This window comes from Nicotiana tomentosiformis, chromosome 2 (genome assembly GCF_000390325.3).
Source record: "Nicotiana tomentosiformis chromosome 2, ASM39032v3, whole genome shotgun sequence".
In the NCBI taxonomy this organism is placed as follows: domain Eukaryota; kingdom Viridiplantae; phylum Streptophyta; class Magnoliopsida; order Solanales; family Solanaceae; genus Nicotiana; species Nicotiana tomentosiformis.
Window position 1 is genome coordinate 118,749,151 of NC_090813.1, and position 19,900 is coordinate 118,769,050.

The 19,900-nt window shown below is 39.9% G+C and overlaps 1 long non-coding RNA gene across 3 annotated transcripts; it reads right to left on the reverse strand.

The window, feature by feature from the left end:
• Window positions 1-16,947: 16,947 nt before the first annotated feature.
• LOC104099452 (uncharacterized) lies at window positions 16,948-19,787 on the reverse strand. 3 transcript variants are annotated; one of them, XR_011414177.1, is made up of 4 exons: window positions 18,839-19,787; window positions 18,430-18,749; window positions 17,169-17,296; window positions 16,948-17,077 (listed from the first exon to the last, which is right to left on the reverse strand). It is a non-coding gene; the product is annotated as an uncharacterized lncRNA (long non-coding RNA). The 3 variants fall into 3 exon arrangements; XR_011414176.1 differs by lacking the exons at window positions 16,948-17,077; window positions 17,169-17,296 and adding exons at window positions 17,917-18,170; window positions 18,250-18,349; XR_011414175.1 differs by lacking the exons at window positions 16,948-17,077; window positions 17,169-17,296 and adding an exon at window positions 17,917-18,170 and having other exon boundaries at window positions 18,250-18,749.
• Window positions 19,788-19,900: the final 113 nt, after the last annotated feature.

Here is a 19,900-nt window from a genome sequence, read left to right on the forward strand (position 1 = left end):
TTGATGGCGATTCATGGGCTTGGTTCGATTGGCTATATTAGAATAATCAATTTTGGTATTGGAAGCATTTCACAGAGAAGTTAATCATGCATTTTCTGAAGCGAGACATTGTGGATCCCGTTTGGCGTCCAGCCGTTACTACATCGGCTCGTGGGGACTATGTTGGTTATCCTATATCGATTCCGACAGAAGTACATGTATCTTCCTTTGCTGCTCCGAGCCATAATTCCAACTTGCATAATTTTGCATCTGGAAAATCAGACACACAACAAGTGTTCGACGAAAAACTTACAACAGCAAGTCCCAACATTCATTTTCCTTCGCAGTGAGTTCAATCCCTCATCTACAAGCCCTTGAACTCCATGCTTCTGATGCTCGACTGTCTCATGAAGACAAGTCCGCCATCGACGAAGACAAGGTGTTTGACGAAAGTCTCCAGTCGACCACGACTGCTGTAACACATGATGATATTTCAGAAATCTATATTTCCCCTATGATTGATGAAGAACCAGATTTTGAATCCTCGAATAAGCATACAGACTTTGTAGACACAACAGAGGCCCTCGATTGTGAAGCTAAATTAGTGCAGGAAGGTACAAATGCCTTTTCTGCTATTCCCTTGGCAGTGGCTCATGGACAGAGTTCTTCTATTTTGTTCGAGCTGGAACACTTAATCGAGATAGACAACAACATAATTCCCGTACCCAATGGTGTTACTCATCCAGAGATGCTAGGTCCAAAACTCAACAATGGTCAAGTGTTCGACAAAATTTCTCGATGGAATGAAACAAGCTCACTGATTAGCCTTCAACTTGATGGCACCAGGAAATCATTTAAGTATGTATTGGATCCTGGTAGTAAACTGGTTTCAACTTCCAATCAATTGTTACTAGTTAAGGATTACGTGACTCGATTCCCATTCGACCCCGGAGCGGATCTACTCATTGTGAACCTTGGTGGACCTGCTACTATTCTTAGCGTAAATTTTAAGACCTTGAGTCTAACCGGTCATACCGAGTACATGCAAGCACTACTACTGTTGGGATTTGCTGGCAAGTTTTGCTCATTTGCATTTTCTAACTCTACGACTAAAGTATGGGATCCCGGACAGAAATGGTATTTATATTCCTACATTTTGCAATTTAATTTGATACTGGAAGTTACATCTCCAGCTTTGCATCCTTATTATAATGCTGAAAAAGATCCTTCATCTGACTTGATGGAGTTTGAACCAGGAGCGACGATATTACCTAGGAGACAAAAGCTTCTTGTTTGTTATTTGCATTGCATGCTGAAATTATATTGCGATACTATGACAAAGATACTTTAGCGAAGTGCGTGCTTAATGTTATAACAAAAAATGTCACCGAAGATTTAGTAGATGAGGTGCTAAAGTTGTTCGATCAAAAATTTCAAAAGGCTGACACAAGGTTTGCAAGAACTGGAACATGGAATATGAGCTATGAACCTACACTGACAATTAACAAACACACAATAGTTGAGCTCAATGACTTCCACGTAGTTGTTTCAGACTGTCCTCACAAGGTTGCTAAACTTTTCTTGGGTGAACACAAGATAAAAGCAGGGGATCTATTTGATGTTATTGTTATTACTGCCTTTTTTGTTCTCTTGCAACTTACATTTGGCACGAATAAGCCACAACTTACTAGAGTTCTTAGCGCAACTAAGATAAGTGATGGTACTGATAACAGTATTCCGTGGCTTTACCGTAATTTTTGAATATGTATCTACAATTGGGTCGACACAGGGCAAATACTCGAGGTTGGTAGTTTTTGTTCTAAATTATTTATAAACAACAGTCGGGATGGTATATGTGCTAAATATGACTGGTGGTAGAAGGCATCAAACGATCAATTTTACTTGAATTACAACGGAAAGAATGTGGATGCACTTGGTGGAAGTAGCTATTTTGTTGGTAGCGATGATGAAATAATCAACACTGTAAAAACCTGTGAGTATGAAGATAAAGCAGGTTTAGAGCAAAAGATTGGAGAAATGGATTCAAGGCTTAACAAACTTAAGACAGAGTTGAGAAAAGTTATTACCCTTGAAATTGTTCTTTACTCAGTGGTATCTGAGCATGAAAGTTCTGTCTACCAACTGCATGCGCCTGCCAGGCATCTTTCTAGACTCTACCTTCATGCTTGTAAATATTGGTGTCTAGACAAAAGAGCTACAGTTGCTAAAAATATTGTTTCTGGCCTTGTTTTAGTTTCCATTATCCTAAGACACCATGCTTTCCCGGAGGTTTTGAAGAGATTATATCCTGTTGTCAATGGATGGGTGATGGAACAGTGTGTTGCCAGACTAGATGGGTCTAAGTTCAATATGATTTTTCATGAGTCAGTCTGTGAGATCCCAACTGCTGCTCTATATCTAATAGTTGACTCAAAGGTGTTGCATATTCCAACATTGTGCTTTGCAACATTACTCTCATTGGATCTGTTTGATAGTCGTTTTTCAGAACCATTTCTCGTTGATTTAACACCCGATCCATGTTTAATTCTTGGCATAATCACCACTATGATATCAATGTTGCTCTACTCGAACCTTGAGGACAAGGTTCTTATTGATGATGGGGGTATTTTTATGAATAGAAATAACATCTTGGAGGACGTATTGGAAAATTTAGCAAGTTATGTATGGGACCCGGGTTAGAGAATGTTTAAATAGCATTAGGTTAGTAAAATAAAGCTGATGATTATATTATGAATTTCCTTTTCCCTTTCTCTGAGTCTGTCTTCTCACCTCCTCTCTATCTCTGTATCTCTGGCTTCTCATCCCCTTCTGGTTATGCTTTCATTCCCCTTTAATTCTGTTAGTATTTCTTGCTTCCAGTGTAATTTCATTCAGTAAGTATAATATACAAGTTTGTGTTTGTGTTGAGAAATTGGGTTTACTACAAGATGTATGTATACTTGTTGTTTAGTATTTTTGTTCTATCATATTTATGATTATGACACAGCTTTATATTATGATTTGGCCATTTAGCTTTATAATATTAGTGATCAAGATTATATCAACTAAGGAAAAACTTAATTTTTAGACCTTTGTCATGATCATCTCCATACATGACAGAAACAGGGCGAGATGTGACTCATGATACTAACGAGCAATAGTAGTGAAGCGCCCATCACTACTATCCCTTTTCATAGCCAATACTCTACTCATCAAGTAAAGAGAATGATAAAATAAGAGAGTGAGAAAGTATTAAGTTGCAACAACAATAATATAATATAGCCGTAACAATTAATTGTCACTATTATTGTAACAGTGTAACATTAGCAACACTGTAATGATAAAAATAATAGTAAGTACCTAGAACTTCAGTAAGCTGGGATGTTCCATTTCCCTGAACTTTTGGAGTTTCGGCCGCTCCTCCTCGGTCTCCTCTTCCTCATTACTCAGGATGCACCTTTGAGCATATAGTTTGACCCATCAAATGAAGAGCACAGAAACGCCTCCCAATAGCACAAATCATCCTATAGTGTCGTATGCTTTTTGGGTTCTAATAAGTCATGATTTTTGTAAATAATTAAGAAAGTAGAGCATTTTGTAAAACTCAGGAACTCCTAGCACGTTGTATAGTAATGACATTATACAACAAAACAAAAAAAAACACAAATAGAGCAATAAATTTCTAGGGTAGATATTGGCAAAATGTAGCAAACAAACTTATAATGATCAAGTCATTTTAAGTCTCAATTAAATGATAAGATTAGACAAGAGTGGGTTGCTCTAGTGGTAAGCACCCTCCACTTCCAACCAAGAGGTTGTGAGTTCGAGTTACCCCAAGAGCAAGGTGGGGAGTTCTTGGAGGGAAGGAGCTGAGTTTCTATCAGAAACAGCCTCTCTACCCCAGGGTAGGGGTAAGGTCTGCGTACGGGTTGTTGTTGTTGTTATTGTAATTAAATGATAAAATTATACTGTATTTGATTATTATATATATACTTTTAGATAAGAGTCCAACCTTCCTAGAGATACGTACTAGTAGATTTAGATGATAACATAGAGTTCAGGGGCGGCCCGACGAATTTTGTGGCCTAAAGCTAAATATTATAAAGGGTCTTAATTTTTTTTTTAAAATTATTTGTTTATTTATTTGAAGTCTATTTTTCTAGCTTTTCTTAAATACAAAGTTATTAATAATTTTCTTATAATCAATAACTCGTAATAAGTATTTCTCAATTGATAATATAACTTATCCATTAACCTTTCTTGAGACATTATTGATCTTAGGTAAGATTTTAATAATTTTAATTTTTGAAAACTTCTTTCCATTGAAGCAACGGTAACATGAGTTATTAACATTATTCCATAAGCAATATAGGCATTTGGAAAAGAATCAAATCTTTTTATTAGATTGAGTGTATCAATTAAAATGTTATCTTCTAATTGTACTATTTTTCTTAATACTTTTAATTCAAAAAATAAATATAAACCATCAATATCGAATTGATTATTATTCTTTAAGAACATTCAAGATTAAAGGCAATATTTTTTTTCAAATTTTCATCATCTAGTGATCTTAGTTTTTACCCCTCACTACAAGAAAATTGCAAAATTGTGACGGACGGTTCTGTCACAATTCCGTCACCAATTTGTGTTTGTGATGGAATTGTGACAAAAACGCGGACGCCCAGAACCTTTGGTCGTAAAATTTTTGTGACAGATCGAATTTCGGTCACAAAAAATTGTGACAGAGTTATGACAAAAATCGTTCATCACAATATAGAGGCCTTCTTGCAGCTTGATTCCATCACAAAAGAGAGACAGATTTGTGACAGATATATCCGTGACAAAGATTGTGACAGAATAGTTTTCGAGACAAATTTATTTATCTAATCACAACAATCTCATATTTTGAAACCTAATTCTGTGATCGGAAGGCTTACAAATTATGTTTTAGCCTTCCTCAATTTGTGTGCGCAGTCCGAGCGTCTTTCCGGAAAGCTTTTATGTTAAAAACTGATAAAAATAAAAATGTTTGCCTTAAAAATTAATTGGAGTTGACTTTGGTCAACGTTTTGAGTAAACGGACCCGGATCTGTATTTTGACGGTCCCGGTAGGTCCGTATCATAATTTGGACCTGGGCGTACAGCCGGAATCGAATTCCGAGGTCCCTAACTCGAGATATGAAATTTTGATGAAAAATTAAAAGTTTGAAAGTTTAATGATTTTTAGAATTGAATGATGTTTGGTCTTGTCGATACCGGGTCCGTATTTTAGCTCCGGAGCCCGGTACAGGTCCATTATTATATTTATGACTTGTCTGTGAAATTTGGTGAGAAACGGAGTTAGTTTGACGTGATTCGGACGTTCGATTGTGAAAATAGAAGTTTTAAAGTCTTCTTGAAAATTCATTTGATTTGGTGTTCGATTCGTAGTTCTAGGCGTTATTTTGGTATTTTGGTCACGTGAGCGAGTTCGTATAATATTTTTGAACTTGTGTGCATGTTTGGTTTGGAGCCCCGAGGGCTCACGTGAGATTCAGATAGGCTACGGGTAATTTGAAACTTAGAAAAATCTAGTTTTTGGCTTCAGCTGTTATCTGGTGTTTCCTTCATCGCATGCGCGGAGGTACTCTTGTGAATGCGAAAGGTAAAATGGGGAAGGATGATTTTCTTCTATGCGAACGCAGTAGCTAGGTCGCGAACGCGAGGCAGTGGGGGCTTACCCTTCGCGGCGACGAGCTTCTCACGAACGCGAAGCTTGAGGGACCTGGGGGAGGGGACACTCGTTCTTCTACACGAACGCTGGCTAGCGAACGCGAAGACCAGGGGGAACAGCCTTCGCGAATGCGAAGTGGAACTCGCGAACGCGTAAGCCATTTGGGCTGCTGCACATCGCGAACGTTGTAGGCCCTTCGCGAGCGCAAAGAAGGCCTGACGCCCAAACCTTAAAACATTTCAAAAACGGAATTTAACCCATTTTTCATAAACTCTCCATTAGAGCTCGGCCTAGGTGCGATTGTGAAGGAAAACCTCAATACCAATTCATAGGTTTGTACTCTTTAATTCATGTTCTTCCATTTCTATCAACACCCATTAGATTCCTTGCCCTAATCTTTGTTCTTTCATGGTAGAAAACTAGGGATTTAGGAAGAATTGGGGGGGTTTTTGCAAATTGGGGATTTAGACCTCAATTTGGGGTCGGATTTCAAAAGTAATTATATAATCGGGCTTGGGGGTGAACGGGTAAATAAATTTTGGTCCGAACCTCGAATTTTGACCAAGCGGGCCCAAGGTCGATTTTTGACTTTTGGGGGGTAAGATTGGGGAATCTAAATTTATGCAATTTAATTGATTTCTTTAGCAATATTTGATATTATTGAGTCGCTTGTGAATAGATACGAGTGGTTTGGATGTGGATTCTAGAGGAAAAGCAGTAATTGAGCATTGAGTGGCCTTTGGAGCGAGGTAAGTGTCGTGGTTAACCTTGACTTGAGGGAATATGACTTGTTTGTCTATTTGCTATATGTTTAAATATTGGAGAACAACGTATATGTGAGGTGACGAGTAGTTATGCGTTGTAGCCGGATTAAAGCATGCGGGTGGGGCTTGATTTCTTGCAATTATAGCTTCCTTTGTTCATGTTATCCGTGTTTAGACTAGTATTGTTAAATTGATCATTCTTATCATGTTTACGGATCTTCTGGTGATAATGAGTATTGATTCTGAAGTTGAGGTTGATATTGTGGAACCAATTATTGAAGTAAGGCTTGTACTTGTTATTCTATCTCCATGTTGTTATTTTTTCATTACATTATGCAAAGGGAGAGTGTTAATGCACGAAGGGTGATGCCGTGCCATATTGTGAGTGTTAATGCACGAAGGGTGATGTCGTGCCATATTGTGAGTGTTAATGCACGAATGGTGATGCCGTGACATGTTATGAGAGTTAATGCACGAAAGGGTGATGCCGTGCAGTTTCTATTGATTTTATGGTGAGGTTGAGAGTAAAAGCACAAAGGGTGATGTCGTGCATTTTTCCTATACTGTGTTTACTTGTTCTTATTGGTTCATAGTATATTGGATGTTCAAGTTACCATTCTGCTGTAGTTCTCTGACTCGTATTCCCCCTTATTATGTTCCCCCTCCCGATATTACCTGTCAAGTTTTTCCTTGCTGTTATTTGTATATATACTGCTAAATTACACAGGTTTGTTATGTAGGTGTCTTGTCATAGCATCATCACTATTTCGTCGAAGTTAGGCTCGACACTTACCAGTACATGGGATCGGTTATACTGATACCGCACTCTGCACTCCCTGTGCAGATTTTGGTATTGCTCCCAACTGATCGAGAGGCATAGCAGCTTGGACTGGTTCATCGGAGACTCAAGATAGATCTGTTGGCGTTTGCAGACCTTGAAGTACCCGTCTATCTTTTCAGTTTTTTTTTTACTATTTCTTTCGTTCAAACAGTTGTATTTCTTTCAGACTTTTACTTGTAGTAAATCCTAGAAGTTTGTGATTTGTGTGGTAGTAATTAATGAAGTTTTTATATTATTCCGCACTCACTGTATTTTATTTTAGCTTATTTGTTATTATTTACTGAATTGAATAAGGATTGGCTAAATAATTCTCTAATGTCATCTTGCCTAGCAAGTGAAATGTTAGGCGCCATCACGGTCCCGACGGTGGGAATTTTGGGTCGTGACAAGTTGGTATCAGAGCACTAGGCTACCTAGGTCTCACAATTCATGAGCAGGCTTAGTAGAGTCTGGAGGATCGGTACGGAGACGTCTGTATATATCTTCTAGAGACTATGAAGTTTAGGAACAAATTTTACTTCTATTCTTCTCTGTCGTGCGATTTTATTCTATCATTGCTAATTGAACTCTTCTATTCTTCTCCTTCCGCAGATGGCGAGAACACGTACCGCATCTTCAGCTGAGCAGCAACCAGAGCCTCCAGTGGCAGCTCCTACGAGGGGCAGAGGTCGAGGCCGATGTCGTGCCAGATTCCGAGGCAGGGGCAGAGCTCAGCCCAAAGCTCAAGCAGCACCACCAGCGGTGGAGCCTCAGGTAGAGTTTGATGAGGAGGTTCCGGCCCAGACTGTTCCTGCCGGGCCAGCTCAGGTCCCGGAGGGGTTCATTGCCACCCCAGTGCTTCAGGATGCTTTGGTCCGTTTGGTGCGCCTTATGGAGAGTGTGGCCCGGACTGGTACATTTCCCATGGCACCAGCCGTCTCTCAAGCTGGAGAAGGAGAACAGACTCCTGCTATTCACATTCTGGAGCAGATGGCTCCCCAGTATCAGACTCCAGCAGCTCAGTCAGTCGGAGTAGTTCGGCCGGTTGTTGTGACACAGGCCGGCGATGGGTCAGCTATGTCTTCTGAGGCTTTATGGAGATTGGACAGGTTTACCAAGCTCTTCCCAGTTCACTTCAGTGGTGCTCCTTCAGAGGATCCCCAGGAGTATAGTGGAGACCAATGGGGTCGATTTTGCTGCATTTCACATGACTGGTTCCGCCAAGAAGTGGTGGAGAGATTATTTGTTGACCAGACCAGCTGGATCACCTGCTCTTACTTGGGACTTGTTTTCTCAGCTCTTTCTAGAGAAGCTTCTCCCTATCACATTGAGAGAGGAATATCGCCGTCAGTTCAAGCATCTCCATCAAGGCAGTATGATTGTTACTCAGTATGAGACCCGTTTTATGGATTTGGCCCGTCATGCTCTTCTTCTGCTTCCTACCGAGAGAGAGAGGGTGAGGAGGTTTATTGACGGACTTGCTCAGCCTATCAGATTGCAGATGGCTAAGGAGACTAGAAGTGATATTTCCTTTCAGGGGGCTGCAATTGTCGCTAGGCGAGTCGAGATGGTTCTTACTCAGGAAGGTCAAGAGTCTGACAAAAGACCACGTCTGTCCGGAGGGTTCAGCGGTGCCTCATCTGGAGGCAGGGGTACTTTTGATAGAGGCCATCCTACCAGGCCGTTTCATTTAGCACTCAAAGCATCCCATGGTGCCTCAGGTGGTCGTGGCCCTTATATGCCTTATTCCGACCGGTTAGCCTACAGTGCACCACCAGCTCCTATTAGTGCACCTCCGCTCCAGAGTTTTCAGGGTGGTTACTCAGGTCGACAGGGTCAGTTTCAGGGTCAGCAGTCACATCAGCCGAGGTCCTGTTATACTTGTGGTGATCCGAGGCACATTGCTAGATTTTCCATCGGGCATCGGGCTCCTCACAGCATCAGGGTTCAGGCAGCCAGAGGTAAAGGCCAGACTGTTAGAGGTGGAGGTCAGGCCGTTAGAGGTGGAGGCCAGCCAGCTAGAGGCTGTCCCAGGGACGTAGTACAGGGTGATGGGACCCAGCCTCGGAGTTATGCTTTTCCATCCAGGCTTGAGGCTGAGTCAACAGACGTTGTTATCACAGGTACTATTTCAGTTTGCAGTAGAGATGCTTCAGTTCTATTTAATCCGGGTTCTACTTATTCCTACGTGTCATCCTATTTTGCTTCATATTTGGTTGTGCCTTATGATTCTTTGAGTGCTCCTGTGTATGTGTCCATACCTGTGGGATATGCTATTATTGTAGATCATGTTTATCGTTCGTGCGTGGTCACCGCTGGGAGTCTTGAGACTAGTGTAGATCTTCTACTTCTCGATATGGTCGATTTTGATGTTATCTTGGGTATGGATTGGTTGTCACCTTATCATGCTATATTGGATTGTCACGCCAAGATGGTGACCTTAGCCTTGCCAGGGTTGCCTCGATTAGAGTGGAGGGGGACTCCTGGCCATTCTACCAGTAGGGTTATCTCTTATATGAAGGCTCGGTGTATGGTCGAGAAGGGGTGTCTAGCTTATTTGGCTTATGTCCGTGATTCTAGTGCGGAGGTTCCTTCCATGGATTCAGTACCAGTTGTTCGTGAGTTTCCAGAGGTGTTTCCTGCAAACCTGTCAGGGATGCCACGCGACAGTGATATTGATTTGTGTATTGATTTGGTTCCGGGCAATCAGCCCATTTCCATTCCGCCATACCGTATACCGCATGGCCCCGCCAGAGTTGAAAGAATTGAAGGAACAGTTGCAAGATTTACTTGATAAGGGCTTCATTAGACCTAGTGTCTCGCCCTGGGGTGCACCCGTGTTGTTCGTGAAGAAGAAAGATGGATCGATGAGGATGTGTATAGATTATCGGCAGTTGAACAAAGTCACCATCAAGAACAAGTATCCATTGTCGAGGATTGATGATTTATTTTATCAGCTTTAGGGTGCCAATGTGTTTTCGAAGATTGATTTGAGATCTGGCTACCATCAGTTGAGGATTAGGGCATCCGATGTCCCTAAGACAGCTTTTCAGACTCGTTACGGGCATTATGAGTTTCTGGTGATGTCCTTTGGGTTGACAAATGCCCCAGCAGCATTCATGGATTTGATGAACCGAGTGTTCAAGCCTTATTTGGACTCCTTTGTGATAGTGTTTATTGATGATATCTTGATCTACTCTCGCAGTCGAGAGGAGTAATCTTAGGATTTTACTTCAGACTCTGAGAGCCATCCAGTTATATGCTAAATTTTCAAAGTGCGAGTTTTGGTTGGTCAACCTGGTCACTTTCTTGGGGCATGTTGTATCAGCAGAGGGCATTCAGGTGGACCCTAAGAAAATTGAGGCAGTTCAGATCTGGCCTAGACCCACTTCAGCTATGGAGATCAAGAGTTTCTTGGGTTTGGCGGGCTATTACCGTCAATTTATGGAGGAGTTCTCATCTATAGCAGCCCCATTGACCAGGTTAACCCAAAAGGGTGCCCCGTTCATATGATCAGATGAGGTGATCTTTCAGAAGCTCAAGACTACTTTGACTACATCGCCGATGTTGGTGTTGCCCACAGGGTCAGGATCTTATACGGTATATTGTGATGCATCACGTATTGTGCTCGGTGAGGTATTGATGCAGGAGGGTAGGGTGATTGCATATACGTCGCGGCAATTGAACGTTCATGAGAAGAATTACCCTGTCCATGACTTAGAGTTGGCAGCCATTGTTCATGCGCTTAAGATTTGGAGGCACTATCTTTACGGTGTGTCGTGTGAGGTTTTCACGGATCATCAGAGCCTTCAGTATTTGTTCAAGCAAAAGGATCTCAATTTGAGGCAGAAGAGGTGGTTGGAGCTATTGAAACACTATGATATCACCATCTTTTATCATCCCGGGAAGGCTAATATGGTGGCCGATGCATTGAGTAGAAAGGCAGCGAGCATGGGCAGCCTTGCGTTCATTCCAGTCGGTGAGAGGCCGCTTGCATCAGATGTTTAGACTTTGGCCAACCAGTTTGTGAGGTTGGATATTTCAGAGACCAGTCATGTTCTAGCTTATACAGTCGCTCAGTCTTCCTTGTTTGAGCATATCAGAGATCGGCAGTATGACGAACCTTATTTGTTAGTCTTTAGGGACATAGTGCGGCACGGTGGTGCCAAGCAGGTTACTGTTTGAGATGACGGAGTTTTGAGGATGCAGGTTTGTGTTTGTGTTCCTAATGTGGATGGACTTTGTGAGTTGATTCTTGAGGAGGCCCACAGTTCCTGGTATTCTATTCATTCGGGCGCCGCCAAGATGTATCAAGACTTGCGGCAACATTATTGGTGGAGAAGGATGAAGAAGGATGTAGTTGCTTATGTAGCTCGGTGTCTAAATTATCAGCAAGTAAAGTATGAGCATCAGAGACCTGGTGATTTACTTCAGCAGATAGAGATTCCTGAGTGGAAGTGGGAGCGTATCACTATGGATTTTGTTGTTGGACTCCCACAGACTCAGAGGAAGTTCGATGTCATTTGGGTCATTGTGGACAGGCTGACTAAGTCAACGCATTTCATTCCTGTGGCAGTTACTTATTCTTCGGAGCGGTTGGCAGAGATTTACATCCGCGAGATTGTCCGTCTTCACGGTGTCCCCATGTCTATCATTTCTAATCGAGGTACGCAGTTCACCTCGCACTTCTGGAGGGCAGTACAGCGTGAGTTGGGCACGCGGGTTGAGTTGAGCACATCGTTTCATCCTCAGACGGACGGATAGTTCGAGCGCACTATTCAGATCTTGGAGGATATGCTCCACGTATGTGTTATAGACTTCGGAGGATGTGGGATCAGTTTTTGCCCCTTGCAGAGTTTGTCTACAATAACAGCTACCAGTCGAGCATTCAGATGGCTCCCTATGAGGCACTATACGGTAGGTGGTGCCGGTCGCCAGTTGGGTGGTTCGAGCCGGGGAGGCTCGGTTGTTGGGTACAGATCTAGTACAGGATGTCTTGGATAAGGTCAAGATTATTCAGAATCAACTTCGCACAGCTCAGTCTAGGCAGAAGAGTTATGCCGAGCGTAGAATTTGTAATGTTGCATTCATGGTCGGAGAGAGAGTGTTGCTTCGGGCATCACCCATGAAGGGTGTAATGAGATTCAGAAAGAAGGGCAAGTTGAGCCCTAGGTATATCAGACCTTTTGAGATTCTAGAGAGAGTGGGAGAGGTGGCTTACAGGCTTGCGTTGCCACCGGGATTATCAGCAGTTCATCTGGTGTTCCACATGTCCGTGCTCCAGAAGTATCACGGCTATGCGTCCCACGTGTTAGATTTAAGCTTTATCCAGTTGGACAAGGATTTGACTTACGAGGAGGAGCCGGTGGCTATTCTAGCTCAGCAAGTTCGATAGCTGAGGTCTAAGAGTTATCCTTCAGTTCGAGTGCAGTGGAGAGGTCAGCCCATTGAGGCAGCTACTTGGGAGTCTGAGTAAGATATGCGGAGCAGATATCCACATCTTTTCACCAGTTCGGATACTTTTCTGTCTGTTCGAGGATGAACGGTTGTTTTAGAGGTGGAAAATGTGATGACCCGATAGGTCATCTCATGTTTTGAAACCTAATTCTGTGATCCGAAGCATTAAAAATATGTTTTAGCCTTCCTCGATTTGCATGCACAGTTCGGGTGTCTTTCTGGAAAGATTTTATGTTAAAAACTGATAAAAATAAGAATTTTTGCTTTAAACATTAATTGGAGTTGACTTCGGTCAACATTTTGAGTAAACAGACTTGGATCCGTATTTTTTTGGTCCCGGTAGATCCGTATCGTAATTTAAGACCTGGGCGTACGTCCGGAATCAAATTCTGAGGTCCCTAGCTCGAGATATGGAATTTTGATAAAAAATTAAAAGTTTGAAAGTTTATTAATTTTTAGAATTGACTGATGTTTGATCTTGTCGATATCGGGTCCGTATTTTGATTTCGGAGCCCGGTACAAGTCCATTATTATATTTATGACTTGTCTGTGAAATTTGGTGAGAAACGGAGTTAGTTTGACGTGATTCGGATGTTCGATTGTGAAAATAGAAGTTTTAAAGTCTTCTTGAAAATTTTATTTGATTTGGTGTCTGATTCGTAGTTTTAGGTGTTATTTTGGTATTTTGGTCACATGAGCGAGTTCATATGATATTTTTGGACTTGTGTGCATGTTTGGTTTGGAGCCCCGAAGGCTCGGGTGAGTTTCGGATAGGCTACGGGTGTTTTGAAACTTAGAAAAATCTGGTTTTTGGCTTCAGTTGTTATCTGGTATTTCCTTCATCGCGTTCGCAGAGGTGCTCTCACGAACGCGAAAGGTAAAATGGGAAAGGATGATTTTCTTCTACACGAATGCAGTATCTAGGTCGCGAACGCGAGGCAATGGGGGCTTACCCTTCGCGAACGCGAAGCTTGAGGGACCTGGGGGAGGGGACACTCGTTCTTCTACGCGAACGCGAGCACTGGCTCGCGAACGCGGAGGCCAGGGGGGAATAGCCTTCGCGAACGCGAAGAGGAACTCGCGAACGCGAAAGCCATTTGGGCTGTTGCACATCACGAACGCGGCAGGCCCTTCGCGAGCACGAAGAAAGCCTGACGCCCAGACCTTAAAACATTTCAAAAATGGGATTTTACCCATTTTTCATAAACTCTCCATTAGAGCTCGGCCTAGGTGCGATTTTGAAGGGAAAACTCAACACCAATTCATAGGTTTGTACTCTTTAACTCATTTTCTTCCATTTCTATCATCACCCATTAAATTCCTAGCCTTAATCTTTGTTCTTTCATGGTAGAAAACTAGGAATTTTGGAAGAATTGGGGTTTTTTACAAATTGGGGATTTAAACCTCAATTTGGGGTCGGATTACGAAACTAATTATATAATCAGGCTCGGGGGTGAACGGGTAAATGGAGTTTGGTTCGAACCTCGGGTTTTGACCAAGCGGGCCCGGGGTCGATTTTTGCTTTTTTGAGGGAAAGTTTGGCGAACCGAATTTATGCAATGTAATTGATTTCTTTAGCAATATTTGATATTATTGAGTCGTTTATGAATAGATACGAGTGGTTTGGAGGTAGATTCTAGAGAAAAAGCAGTAATTGAGCATTGAGTGGCCTTTGGAGAGAGGTAAGTGTCATGGTTAACCTTGACTTGAGGGAATATGACTTGTTTGTCTATTTGCTATATGTTTAAATGTTGGGGAACAACGTATATATAAGGTGACGAGTACTTATGCATTGTAGTCGGGTTAAAGCATGCGGTTGGGGCCTGGTTTCTTGCAATTATAGCTTCCTTTATTCATGTTATCCGTGTTTAGACTAGTATTGTTAAATTGACCGTTCTTATCATGTTTACGGATCTTCTGGTGATAATTGAGTATTGATTCCAAAGTTGAGGTTGATATTGTGGAACCAAATATTGAAGTAAGGCTTGTACTTGTTATTCTATCTCCCTGTTGCTATTTGTTCATTGCATTATGGTAAGGGAGAGTGTTAATGAACGAAGGGTGATGCCATGCCATATTGTGAGTGTTAATGCACGAAAGGTGATGCCGTACCATATTGTGAGTGTTAATGCACGAAGGGTGATGTTGTGCCATGTTATGAGAGTTAATGCACGAAGGGTGATGCCGTGCCATTTCTATTGATTTTATGGTGAGGTTGAGAGTAAAAGTACGAATGGTGATGCCGTACATTTTTCCTATACTGTGTTTACTTGTTCTTATTGGTTCAAAGTATATTGGCTATTCAAGTTACCATTCTGTTGTAGTTCTCTGTCTCGTATTCCCCCTCAGCATGTTCCCCCTCCCGATATTACCTGTCAAGTTTTTTCTTGTTGTTATTTGTACATATACTGCTAAATTGCACAAGTTTGTTATGTAGGTATCTTGTCATAGCCTCGTTACTATTTTGTCGAAGTTAGGCTCGACACTTACCAGTACATGGGGTTGGTTGTATTGATACTGCACTCTGCACATCCTGTGCAGATTTTGGTATTGGTCCTAGCTGATCGAGAGGCGTAGCAGCTCGGACTGGTTCATCGGAGACTCAAGGTAGATCTGTTGGCGTACGCAGACCTTGAAGTCCCTGTCTTCCTTTTTAGTTTTTTTACTTTTTCTTTCGTTCAAACAGTTGTATTTCTTTCATACTTTTACTTGTAGTAAATCCTAGAAGTTCGTGAATTGTGACTCTAGATTTGGATGATAGTAATTAATGAAATTTTTATATTATTCCGCACTCGTTGTATTTCATTTTAGGTTATTTGTTGTTATTTACTGAATTGAATAAGGATTGGCTTAATAATTCTCTAACGTCGGCTTGCCTAGCAATTGGAATGTTAGGCGTCATCACGGTCCCGACGGTGAGAATTCTGGATCGTGATAAATTGTGGTAGAATATTGTCACAAATAAAGTGTGACAAAATTTCCGTCACAAATTGACACATTTGGAAGCTATATTTTTGATAGATTTGGGACATATTATACGTAATATTTGTGACACATTGGTTTCCATCACTATTTAAGAATTTGGTGAAAGTTTTTGACCAACTAGATCTCTCACAAATTTAATTTTGGACTTTCAGCTTTAACAAATAATTAAGAATACTTATGCAAAACTTAGCCACTTATATAAAGACAACTAACAACAACCAACCATAACAAACATAATATGAAATATATAAGAAAACATACGAAGTTAAAACATGCAAAAACATAAGTTCTACTAGCAAAAGTCTAAACATATTAAAAATTACAAAGCAACCAACAATCAGAAGCCCGACAACGTTAAAATAGCACTTAGAGAGTATCCAAGTAGCTAAAATCTAACAATGTTAAATACTTAAGCATTTGGTGAGACCATGTTATAGGGAGTAGGAACACCATATGGGTGAGATGATAATGCTATCTCGCTCATAAATAATTTTTACAGCTCACTCACATAAGCAAATAAAGAAGCAAAGTTCATTATATGTAGTTTAAAACTTGAATCACAGATGCAAAGAAGCAAATCTCTGAAACTCATAAAAATAATTGTCATATATCAACTTGTCATAGACTCATAGGATTACCATTTCCAAGATTAGACTAAAAAAACTAGACCAAAATAGATGCTATCACAAGCTTTCAACTGATATTCTTCTCAAGTAAATTAAAATAAGCTTATATTTAGTGACTCATAAGCTGATTCTTTGAAGCACAATAAGAAGTAGAATAAGTCACAATATGTGTTTTCATTTCTGCATCACAGCAAGAAATGAAATGCTAATTAAACAAGAAATGATATGATGTCAAGAAGCTTTCAAATAAGTGGATTCCACCAGTAATATTTGAGAAATGTTAATTCATAAATAATATTCATCCTATTCATTCTCAAATAAAATGATGAAATATTATAAAAGAAACTTACACTAATGGTCTTAGACTTGGTATTCACAAAGTTCCCATCCTTTCTTTTATGCAGCTTCTTAAATATATCCCATGAATTTGCTGGACGACATAATTCTATTGCCTGAAAAATAGAGTACAATATGTTTGATTATGGCATCCTCAGCAGAACTCCAGTGATATAATTTCTAGCAAAAGATTTTGATCAGTGTCATAAATACATATATATAATAAATAATTACTTATAATTTTTTTTTATAAAAAGTGATATTTACCATAAATTCATGCCAATAGAAGTCACGAGTGGATTGGCAGACATCCTTCCATGTGTAACCAGTAGCATCTTGCGGCTCCATGAAGTTATCAGTGATGGTCTTCGAGATAGAATGACAATTAGGAACGAACCTGAACAAAATTAAAAATAAATAAATAACAAATTTCACGATATTTATATTTTAAAAAGTTAAAACATATATACAAAAATATTAATTCTTACTTTCCCCCCACAACTGAGATGGCCGACTGACTAGATAGGCATGAGCCGGTAGTAGATCCGACAGAGATATCTGGAGTACCAGGAGTACTAGGAGTACCAGGAACTGATAATGACGAGTCACTCATATTCTTAAAAGTTATTAATTAGCAATGGATCGCAGCTTTGAATGAATACAAAATAGCTCATGAAATAACTCTAAACATAATAAATTTTAATAACTGAAGCAACAATGTTCCTTATAAGATAAAGTATTAGCTTTTAGATAAAGTGTAAACTTCTTATAACATACAATTACTCAAAACTATCCAAAATTTTACAGAATACTAACTTAACTTACTAACCAAATTCACTAAAACATTACTTTCCTCCTCCCTGGTTCTAATGGATAATTCAAATTAGATTCATTCAAAAACATAAACTTTTACCACTTCAAGTAAAATTTAGCTTATTCACTTTCTTCATCCCCTTCCTCCTCCTCCTCCTCCTCCTCCATGTCAATGAGCAAACCATCCGAATCATTCAATGCATGAGGAATTTCATCTACAGAAATATCAATTGCATGCACTTGAATGTCATCCTCTTGAAAAGCTGAATCAATAGGTTGTTCTGCTTCTTTTTTTTGAAATCTCCACAACATATCGTGCCTTTATATTACAAACGGCTAACCATTCATCTGTTGTCCCCTTTAGAGTAGGATAAGTTTCAAGATACACCTGAGTAGCTTGCACTGCCATAATAAAGTGTTCATATTTATTAAAGGTCCTTCTTTTGTTAACATCAACAGGATTATATTGTGCATGTACTCGAGTACCATGTTTTGGTGTTGGATCAAACCAAGAACATTTAAATGACACGGTTCGTTTGATTGATAATGCAGGATACTCTAACTATAAAATCTCTGTCAACCGACTGTAATAATCAATATCATCTGCACTGTGGCTAGAGCCCTTCTGCAAGATCTTTTATGATTTGATTGCTAATGCCCGATGAAGGATCATGTGCCTATTGACATTACATGTAATTAAACACAATTTAAGATTATATTTTATAAGAAAAAAAGGAATAGTTTATTAAGACTTACATATTTCTCAAACCAAGATGCAAACTCTGTTTCAAGTTTAGCATCAATCTCGCTATTTTGAATATTTGGTTGAACTTCTCTCAAGGTATCTTCATAAATTCTAATGAAAGAAAGCTAGTTTAATTTAACAATATCAAATGTATGTAACTGATATTGATATTTAAATCATGATTAGCTTACCTTATATATGGTTTCACTTCATCACAATTCAACAAAACATATGTACGAGCCGCATGATATTTTTATCATCTAACCTCCTTGGTTTCTTCTTTCCAAAAGATCGACCAGCATGCTTGAAAATAGAAAGCATTTTGGGATATTTGTCACCTCCAACCCAACAATCATCTGAATTCCGTGGCACATTCCTATGCCTTGTCGACACATGTGACTTAAAGTAGTGCACACAAAAGGATGATGCTTCTTCAACCAAATATGCATTGCATATAGAACCTTCAACTTTATTCTTATTTTTTACTTTGTTCTTCAATTTGCGGAGATACCTTCAAGCAATAGAGTAAATCAACATGTAATTAGTTATACATTTACATATTACATTTATATATATTATAACATAATTTAGTTTATTTACCTCTCATATGGATACATCCATCGCTCCTGAACTGGGCCAGCTAAACGTGCTTCGTAAGCTAAATGGATAGGAAGGTGTTCCATAGGATCCCATAAGCTAGGAAGAAAAATATGCTCAAGCTTACACGAGATGTGAGGAATATCCTTTTCTAATTGTGCCATGTGTTCCTCTGTTATTGCAATAGAGGTGAGATCTTTAAAGAAAAGACTCAACTCCGTCAATGATTGCCACACATTTCGTGGAAGTAGTTCTCGAAATGCAATAGGTATTAAGCGTTGCATAAACACATGGCAATCATGACTCTTCATACCAAAGAATTTAAGCTTGTTCATGTCTACACCTCTACCCATGTTAGACACATAGCTATCGGGAAATATCAACTCTTGCAACCACTTACAAAGCACTTATTTTGCATTCTTTTCTAACATATAACAAGCTTTAGGATACTTTTTGGTACTTTCATCTTGATGCAACTCTGGACGATGATAAAATATTTTCAAATCTGCTCTAGATTTGGCATTATCCTTTGTTTTTCCCTTAACATTCATCACTGTGGTAAAAATGTTATCAAACACGTTTTTCTCCATGTGCATCACATCAAGGTTATGCCTAATAAGATTTGTTTTCTAGTAAGTCAAGTCCCAAAATATACTTCTTTTCTTCCAACCACATAAACTATTCTTTGTGATTCTTGCATTTATCGCTTCAGAACCAAGTTCTGTGACTTTCTTGAGCCCCAAATCCTCAATCTCCCTAAATATTTATAAACCCAATTGTTCAGTAGATACAACCTTATGTACTGCTTGACCCTTCTTGAACCACCTTTTGTTCCTTCGCCACGGATGACCTGATAGTAAGAATTTTGTGTGATTGTCAAACCACGAGGTATTTCCACCATTGGATAGTGTAAAAGCATCTGAGTATGTCGTGCAATATGGACAAGCTAATTTTTCCGCTTGTAACGACCCATTCGGTCATTTTGAGTGTATTAGTACCGATCCCCTATTTACTACTTTTCCAGTATCTGTTTCTGCTTATGTGACTTTCCGGGAAGTCTTGTTT